This window comes from Mauremys reevesii, linkage group 23 (assembly GCF_016161935.1).
Source record: "Mauremys reevesii isolate NIE-2019 linkage group 23, ASM1616193v1, whole genome shotgun sequence".
Classification (NCBI taxonomy): Eukaryota; Metazoa; Chordata; order Testudines; family Geoemydidae; genus Mauremys; species Mauremys reevesii.
The window spans coordinates 3,866,577-3,874,986 of NC_052645.1; the positions used below are offsets into that span (position 1 = coordinate 3,866,577).

Sequence of the window (8,410 nt, forward strand, 5' to 3'; positions counted from 1 at the left end):
TCCCCACAATAGCCTGACCTGAACCCCCTGTACACTTGTGCTCTGTCCTCATTGCTTCTCTGTCTCTCTTCCCCCCATCTCTGCTGCTCCCCCTCTGGGCTTTCTCAGCACCTGGCCCCACAGCGCTTCCTGCCAGCCAGAGACACTGTGTTCTAGGCCTGCTCCTGTGGATGTGGCCTCTCTCCTGATTCCTGAGGAAAGGAACCTTCCCAGGAAATGGCCACAGCTTCTGGGAATCCGCATGTGGCTGGTGGACAGCACCAGGAATCATTTGGCTCCTGGGACACAAGGCAACTTAAAAGCTGAGCGCCCAGACAGGGGCTTGAACCCTGGACCCTCAGATTAAGAGCCTGATGCTCTACCAACTGAGCTACCTGGGCTTGTTGAGATCATCTTCACCGTTCACCACAAGAGCGAGCAGGCCGGCAAATGAGAGGCAAAAAAAGTCCCCAGAACCCCTCTTCTTTTTCTGCACAGCCACTGCCTGTCAGCAGGATTCCTCCTCCTCCTCCCTCCTGTGCCTCAGTGCGACTAAATCTCCACACCTAGACAGCCGGTCCGTCCGCTGCACCCCAATCCCCCAGGCCTGAGCCTCCCTGCCAAAGCCCTGCACCTGGCTCCAGAGAATTAGGTCTCACATGTCGCTGGGAACTCGACTTCTTGTGCCCAGAGAGTCTCGGCCCCCCTCAGCAGATGACCTGAGAAGAACAATGTCCCCCTTTTCCAAAGAAGAGCTTGGAGGGGTTTTTATCATGTTACCAGGTGGCCTAATGGATAAGGTGTCTGAGTGTGGATCAGAAAACTGAGGGGTCAAGTCCCTTGGTGGTTGTGTTTCTGCAGTTGTGCTGAACATCCTGCTCCGTTCAAGGCTAGAAACTCTTCTTGGCCGCTCAGGCCAATGCTCTGGCTTCAGGTAGAGCCCCGGGAAGAAGTTGTGGGGTGGGAGTCACAAAGGCTGGGGCATGAGCCCCAGGCGCTTCCAGCCTTTGCCCTTCCTGACTTGCCAAAGAAAGTGGGCGGCTTCCCGGGCTAGCGTGTGCGCCTGTCCCTGTGCTGGAGGGTACTTGCTACATAGCGTCTTCGGAGCCTGGGTGTTTCTCTGCTTCTCGCCAGCTGGGGAAAAGCCTCTTGGGGTAAAATCTCCTGCCCCACTGCAAAAGTCAGCACCTTGAGTGGGACCAGTCAGAGGCCCCACCATGGGGGCTGGCCCTGCTTTCCTACCATCTTGGGACATTGGCCACAGAGCATCAGCAGCCGCCCCGCATGCTGGTGACCTTCAGTGGGTGTTTGGCATGGCAGGGAGCAGCCTGGCTGGGTGTTTTTGTGCCTGTCTGAAAGCCACACCTAGGCATGGTCCTGCCCTCCTCCAGTCCTGACCTCAGTTGCTCTGTGGCTTTTAAGCTTCCCTTGGAGCTGTCAGCACCAGCCGCCTCTGCTCCAGGTGCCCAGAGGAGGAGAGGTGTTGCTGGGTCACTTTTACAGATGCCCCTTCCCTGGTACTGCCCTTGCTCAGCTGCGCAGAGGAGCTTCCATCCCCACTCCCTGCCTGTCACTGCCCAGCAGCCCTCTGGCACCATTCCTGAGGGTCACCCTGCCTCGCTCTCTTCCTGCCATGTTGGGAAAGACAGCTCCCATCTCTCCTTGTTAAAGGTCAGGTGGGCCAACTAGGGGCAGAAGCCCCTTCTATGTTTTCCTACTGCAGAGCCCAAGCTCAGGGACTCACCTTGGGTGCAGGCACTGCTGTGCTCCCAGAAAACAAGCCACCACTGCACAAAGAGAGATGAAAGGACCCGCCAAAGCCTGGGATTGAACCAGGGACCTTTAGATCTTCAGTCTAACGCTCTCCCAACTGAGCTACTTCGGCAGCTGCATAATAGCTTTTTGGCCTGTTGCTTCTCTGTCTGGGATGTGTTTGTCAGCAGTTGCACACAAAAAGGACAGGAAAACGAACGGCTGCTCCACACCCCCACCGGAGGAACCCGGCGCCCTTAGCTGTGGGGAGTAAGAAGTGGCTGTTGGCTGACAGGGCCTGTCCCTGAGGAGCTGGAACAACAGCTGCCGCCTCCCCCTCGGCTCCAGGCTGTGGGAAATGCTCATTGCCTGGCTGCATGGGCGGCTGCTGCTCCGTGCTCTGGAGAGCGTCTGTATTGCTCTGTCAACCCCCCGTCTTCACTGAGCCACTCTGGTAAGGTCCCAAGTGCCCCCTCCGGCCTGGCAGCTGAGAGTCTGTGCAGACATCAGCCCCCCTGCCAGCCCCACAGGCAGCAGCAGCGCCAGCCCCCCAGCACCACAGGGGCACTCAATGCACTTCCTGAGGGGAAATGGCTCCTTGGCGTCCAGCTGCTAGAGTGAGAGCCAGGAGAGAGCAGTGTCTGGCTCACCATGGGGGAGAGAAGAGACCTGGTGAGTGCGGCTCTCCCTCAGCCTCCCCCACAAGGCTGGTCAGTTGTATTGTCACTGTGATAGTCGGTGCTTCCCTTCAGGGCCGGCCCTAGAGGGGTCTGTGACAAATCCCCCATTTCCTCCCCAGGCCCTGTCCCCACTCCAACCCTTCCCCCAAGCCCTCACCCCTGTCCCATCTCTTCCCGCCCTGCACCTTCCTGCCCCATTCCTCTCCCTCCCCCACCTCTTACTGTCCCTTCTCCTCCCCCTCCCCGCCCAGCGCCTCCCTCACCCCACTGAACAGCTGATCACTGGCAGGTGGGAGGGGCTGAAGGGGAAGAGGAGGAGCTTGTCAGCAAGGCCTGTAGTGGGGCGGGGGAGGGAGGAGCTGGCTGCCAGTGGGCGCTGAGCACCTATTTTTGCTCTGTTGGTTCTGCAGCCCCGTAGCTCCCATGGAGTCGCTGACTTGGCTCCTTTCACACTCTAGAGAGAGGAGCAGAACCAGGGCTATGGCTGATCTATGGGGCACCAGGTGAGTGGCAGAGGCTTCAGGTGCTGAGAGCTTGCCTGACCCCTCAGGGACACAGGGTGAGGGGGTGTCCCAGGGATCTCTATGAAAGGAGCAGAACAGGATTTACTTGGGGTGGGGAGAGAATTGAGAGTGTCTCAGGGGGTTGTACAGAGGTGTTGCCCGGGTGAGAGACTGGCTAAAACACAGGCCTCGCTGTGAGCGAGATTTGAACCTGCACAGGGGAAACCCTATTGGATTTCAAGTCCAACACCTTAACCACTCGGCCATCACAGCTGTGAGCACAAAACTACCCCAATGCCAGAGAAACTAGTAAAGAATCCCAATGCCCAGGCGTGAAGTCATCTGAACTACAGGATTCCCACCGCAAACCTGGCTCCCAAAGCACAGGGGGGGATTGGGGGTTTGTTCTCTTTGCTTAGCCATGTGCAGTCGCACAGAGAGCGCGTTTAACAGTCTCCCCTCCCACAGAGCGGGAAGGGGAAATGATTCTTAACTTGAAGCCTGATGTAGGGTGACCAGACATCCTGATTTTATTGGGACTGTCCCAATATTTGCTCTCCCCCCGACACACACTCTAACCACTGGCCCCCACTCCCCTCCCAGGGCTGGAGATAGAACCCAGGAATTCTGACCACCAACCCCCCTCCCCTGCTCTGACCACTAGACCCCACACTCCCCTTTTAGATTTTAGGCTCGCTGCCTCTTCTATCCATGCACCCCACCTGTCTATCCCTTTGCCGCCCCTGGGCAGGGAGCAGGCTGGCCGGGTGTCTTTGTGGCCGTCTGCTGGCCATGGTCCTCTCCTCCTCTTGCCCTGCCCTCAGTTGCTCTGTAGCTTTTAAGCCTTCCCTTGCAGCTGTCAGCACCAGCCGCCTCTGCTCTAGGTACGCTGAGCAGGAAAGGTGTGTTGGGCTCCAGCCTGTGACTCTTCCTCCATCCTGCCTAGCCCTGACTATCAAGACTGGCCCTGGCACTCAGGGCCGGCTCCAGACCCCAGTGCACCAAACGCGCACTTGGGGAGGCCTTTTGCCGGCAGGCGGCTCCGGCGGACCTTCCGCAGTCATGCCTGCGGGAGGTCCACCGGAGCCGCAGGACAGGTGGACCTGCCGCAGGCATGACTGCGGATGCTCCACCGGAGCCGCGGAACCAGCGGAACCTCCGCAGGCACGTCCTGCTTGGGGCAGCAGGATTGCTAAAGCCGCCCCTGCTGGCACTCCTTCCTTCAAGTGCCATGTGGACAAGAGGTAACATGTGGCTGCAAGCAAAATGGCCAAACTTGTGGGCATCAGGTGAAGCTGTGAGAATCCCAAGCATCTGGTCAAACCACAAGACTGCAGGCATCAGCAACCAGGGTAACAAGTTTTAGAGCCTCAACCCATTGTTGCCATCACAACCTGGCCCTTGTGGGCGAGTCACCCAGCAGGAGGGAAAAGATTTGCTCTTGTACAGCTGGAGACAGGGAAGTTGAGCCCTGTGAACTCCAGGGCTTTAGCACAATCCAACACAAGGTCCCACTGAGATTTGAACTCAGATTGCAGGATTCAGAGTCCTGAGTGCTGCCCATTACACCATGGGACCAACTCATGCTGCCTTCTCTGGCCATCAGTGACCCTCACGGGGCCGGCTCATGTAAGGACTGTTGGCCCCTTACTAAAGCTTAGTGGGGGTTTTGGTTGGCTAGTTCCCAGCACCAGTAGAAGGGGGAAGGGCCAATGGGAAATCAGGCCCCTGAGACTGACAGTCACCAGGGGCAATGGGGAGAGGCCAAAGCTCCAAGTTAGCCGCACTGACAGGCCAGGCAGTGTAATGAGGGAGTCACCAGGCCAGGGGGTCCCATCCTCCCTGGGAGCTGGAACTGCCTGAGCCAGAGTGGGGCGGAGCTAAGGAGAGAGCAGGAGCCCGAGAAGAGCCGGGGAGCAGAGCTGGGCAGGTGTAGTGCCAGAAACTGCTCCCTGTAGGACTTTGCTACCTGTAGCAGTTACTGAGACCTGAGGTTGTTCTTATTTGCTGACTTGTCCTAATTGGTTAAAACTTGAGAGTGGTGTGGGATGGAAGCATAAAGGCTTCATCCTCCAAACGACCCTGCCTGGTGTCCATCTGTATCTATTACCTCTTAACACCGGATTGTAAAAAATAGAGTGAGGTCATTTAAACATCATTTATTTTGCAGCTTCATTTACTATGCTAACAATGTAGCATCCTGACACTGATACTTCTGCCCATGTGACCTGTGGGTTGGATTCATTTTAGTGGGACACGGGACATGTGGAGGATAATTTAAACTCTTAATTTCCTTATGGTTTCCCTGCAATATACTTCTCTGCTGGTGCAATTTCTGACCATTGCACGTCTATTATATTTATTACAATAGCACAAGTAAGTCACACAAGTGACATAGTCTAGGGGCTTGGCTACACTTGCAAGTTAGAGCCCATTAAAGCAGCCCCGGGTGCCCTAACTCCTGAGGTGTCCACACTGGCAAGGCACATGGAGCACCTGGGCTCTGCAGCTGGAGCGCTCCTGGTAATCCACCTCCATGAGAAGTATAAAGCTTGCTGAGCCCTGCTGAAACGCCCGGGCATCAGTGTGGACGACGTGTTGCATCACTGCACTATGTTTGGCATCAGGAAATGTCCCATAATCCCCTGAAGTCAAGTGCCCACTCTGGTCATTGTTTTGAAATCGGTTGCAGGCATGCGGATATCCCCTTTCAAAGCTCCGTTTCTGACAGCCGGCTGCTTATCTGCTCTGGGACAAAGCAACCATTAGTGTGGAATGCTGCTGTTGTGAGTGTGTGTGAGAGAGGGGGGGTCTGCTGCTGTCTGAACACACAAGACAGCATGCTGACACACTCTCAGCCCCCCAAACACACCGTCGCTCCCCCCACGTACGCACAACACACTTCCTGTCACACTCCACCCCCGTCCCCCATTTGAAAAGCACGTTGCAGCCACTTGCACACTGGGATAGTTACCCCAGTGCACTGCTCTCTGTGGCATTGCCAGAGCTGCTAATGTGGCCACTCCAGTGCGCTTGCAGCTGTCAGTGTGAACACACGGCAGCGGTTTCCCTGCTGTGGTTTCACTCCCAGTGCTCTACATCTGCAAGTGTAGCCAAGCCCTAAATTTGCCAGACCAACCAAACTCAGTAACTGCCCTCCACCACCATGTGCAGTAAGTAGGGGCATGGTGAAGCACACACCGCACTTGCTGGCTCAGCCTTGTGCATGGTGGGGTGGCCACCTCCCCGTTGATGAGACCTGGTCCCACCATCTCCGTGGAGCTCCAGGCTGCCCTGCTGCCATCCCTGTCTGTGTTGTCTTCTCTAGCAGTTGACTGGAAGGTGAGCATTGGCCACATGCCATGTAGCCGTGTTGTCTCGAAGGGCGAAAGCAGGAGGAATGGTGCCTTCATAGCCCACCCAATATTCCATAACATAGTTAAGGAAAATATTTCTCAATGAACTCTCAGTAAAAGATCAGAAGCAGCCAGTGTCTGCATCAGTCTACGAGCATTGGTATTTTCTTGAAATTTGTCAGACCAACCTAACTAACACCTAACACACATTTGAAGTTCTTCTTTTCACACTGTTGCTCATTCTCAGGTTCTGCTTTGTCTCCAGACAGATCCATTCTCTTTCAGGACGGCCTTGCTCTTTCTGTCTCTTTCGCTCATGGATGTTTTGGAGTAAACACTCCCCTTCCCTCTATTCTCAGACAAACACTAGTATTAACTGTTTGCTGCTGATGGGTTTAGAAAGGATTTGTTAAGTGGAAGATGCCATTTCTGGGGGATTGCTCCCAAGATCCAGTACTTTGGGTTCAAATGTCTCCCAGCTTCCTTGGGGAAAATAACACCAAGGCTTTGTTGCAATATACAAGAAAGAAGGAGTTTTGCCACCCCAGATGGGACTTGAACCCACAATCTCTGGCTTAGGAAGCCAATGCCTTATCCATTAGGCCACTGGGGCCCTGAAGAGCAGTAAAAAGAAGGATGGAAATTCCCTCTCAGGATTGCACATTCCTCACATTCATTCAGAAGCCAAATACCCCATTTAATGGCCTTACAGAAACGTCTGCATCCCCTGGCAGCGAGGCACCTGGGCAGGTGGCTGACAGAGCTGAGCACCACCTTTCTGCCAGCCATCTTGAGAGAAGAACCCCACCCTAGAGTCACCCCTTCCTCCTTCAGCACCTCTACAGCTGTGGCTCTGAGTGGCAGTAGGATGATTAGGGGGTGAATCCGGGGCTGGAAGGGGGGTAAGGTCGGCCTGTAAGGAGGAACCAGGTGGGGCAGACCCAGGGGGAGGCTGTGGGCTGCTGGTCGGTTGTTGTGATCCGAGCTCTAGATCAAAGCTGCACAGTGACCTGACACCCAGGGTTATAGGGCTGACATAGTGACCCCCTTACTGGCCTCGGTGACCCCCAAACCCTTGTTACTAAGGGCACTGAGGAGTCTCTGTCCCTTAATAACTTCTGGGAGCTCCCAGCAGGCTGCGGGCGTCAGCCGCCTCCTGCCTGACAGGTTAGACTCTTGGCGCTGTGCCAGCCGCCCCCTCGCTTGCAGGCCCAGTGTAAGAAGCAGGAGGCCCGGTGCTGGCAGAAGAGGGTTTTGATTAATCGAGCTCTGTGTGATGGGCACAGGACGCTTCCACTCAGTAGCATGGCTGGGGGGGGAGCAGGGGAAGCAGCTAAGGGAGTCGGGTGCCTCCGGTGGGGGTGTGGAGCAGCCGTTCGTTTTCCTGTTCACACTCCTCTGCGGTGTGAAAATCGGGGAGGGGAGGCAGAAGCCCCACTTCCCTCCCGAACTGACGCCCAGTGGGGGAAGCCAGGACAACAGGGTGGGGCGGCAGGTGGTGGCCAGACTCTCACCGCCAGGGTCTAGTCTAGCTCAGGGTCCAGCTCAACCTCCTCCCCGCGCCACTGGCCCCCAGTCCCCTTCCCCCACCAGGTCAACCCGGGCACTAGGGCAGGAACGGGGTGAGGCAGCAAGTCAAGCTGAGCAAGGCAGGCAAAAGCGAGTCTTGTCTTCATGGGCACCTCCCAATGACGTCCTTTTTGTGTGCAACTGCTGCAAAAACATCCCGGGCAGAGAAGCAACAGGCCAAAACACTGGCATACAGCTGCCAAAGTAGCTCAGTTGGGAGAGCGTTAGACTGAAGATCTAAAGGTCCTTGGTTCAATCCCAGGCTTTGGCAGGTGCTTTCATCCTCTTTGTGCAGGGGCAGCTTGTTTTCTAGAAGCCCAGTGGTGCCTGCACCCAAGATGAGCAGGGTTTCCCTGGGGTAAAGCAATTTTGGGGGCCCCTTCCATTAAAAAAAAAAGTGGCAATACTGTATTCTCACGGGGCCCCTGCAGGGCCTGAGGCAAATTGCCCCACTTGCCTCCCCTCTGGGTGGCCCTGAAGGTGAGTCTCCGATCTTGGGCTCTGTTGTAGGAAAACATAGAATGGGCTTCTGCCCCTATTTGGCCCACCTGACCTTTAAGGATGAGAGCTG

At 55.9% G+C, this 8,410-nt stretch overlaps 6 non-coding genes across 6 annotated transcripts; 1 reads left to right on the forward strand and 5 right to left on the reverse strand.

The window, feature by feature from the left end:
• Nucleotides 1-307: 307 nt before the first annotated feature.
• Nucleotides 308-380, reverse strand: TRNAK-CUU. Its single transcript has one exon. It is a non-coding gene; the product is annotated as a tRNA-Lys (tRNA).
• Nucleotides 381-1,791: 1,411 nt separating this feature from the next.
• TRNAF-GAA lies at nucleotides 1,792-1,864 on the reverse strand. Its single transcript has one exon. It is a non-coding gene; the product is annotated as a tRNA-Phe (tRNA).
• A 1,240-nt stretch (nucleotides 1,865-3,104) lies between these two features.
• On the reverse strand, nucleotides 3,105-3,187 carry TRNAS-UGA. The gene has a single exon. It is a non-coding gene; the product is annotated as a tRNA-Ser (tRNA).
• Nucleotides 3,188-4,420: 1,233 nt separating this feature from the next.
• On the reverse strand, nucleotides 4,421-4,492 carry TRNAQ-CUG. The gene has a single exon. It is a non-coding gene; the product is annotated as a tRNA-Gln (tRNA).
• A 2,318-nt stretch (nucleotides 4,493-6,810) lies between these two features.
• Nucleotides 6,811-6,883, reverse strand: TRNAR-CCU. Its single transcript has one exon. It is a non-coding gene; the product is annotated as a tRNA-Arg (tRNA).
• A 1,154-nt stretch (nucleotides 6,884-8,037) lies between these two features.
• TRNAF-GAA lies at nucleotides 8,038-8,110 on the forward strand. Its single transcript has one exon. It is a non-coding gene; the product is annotated as a tRNA-Phe (tRNA).
• The last annotated feature ends 300 nt before the right edge of the window (nucleotides 8,111-8,410 follow it).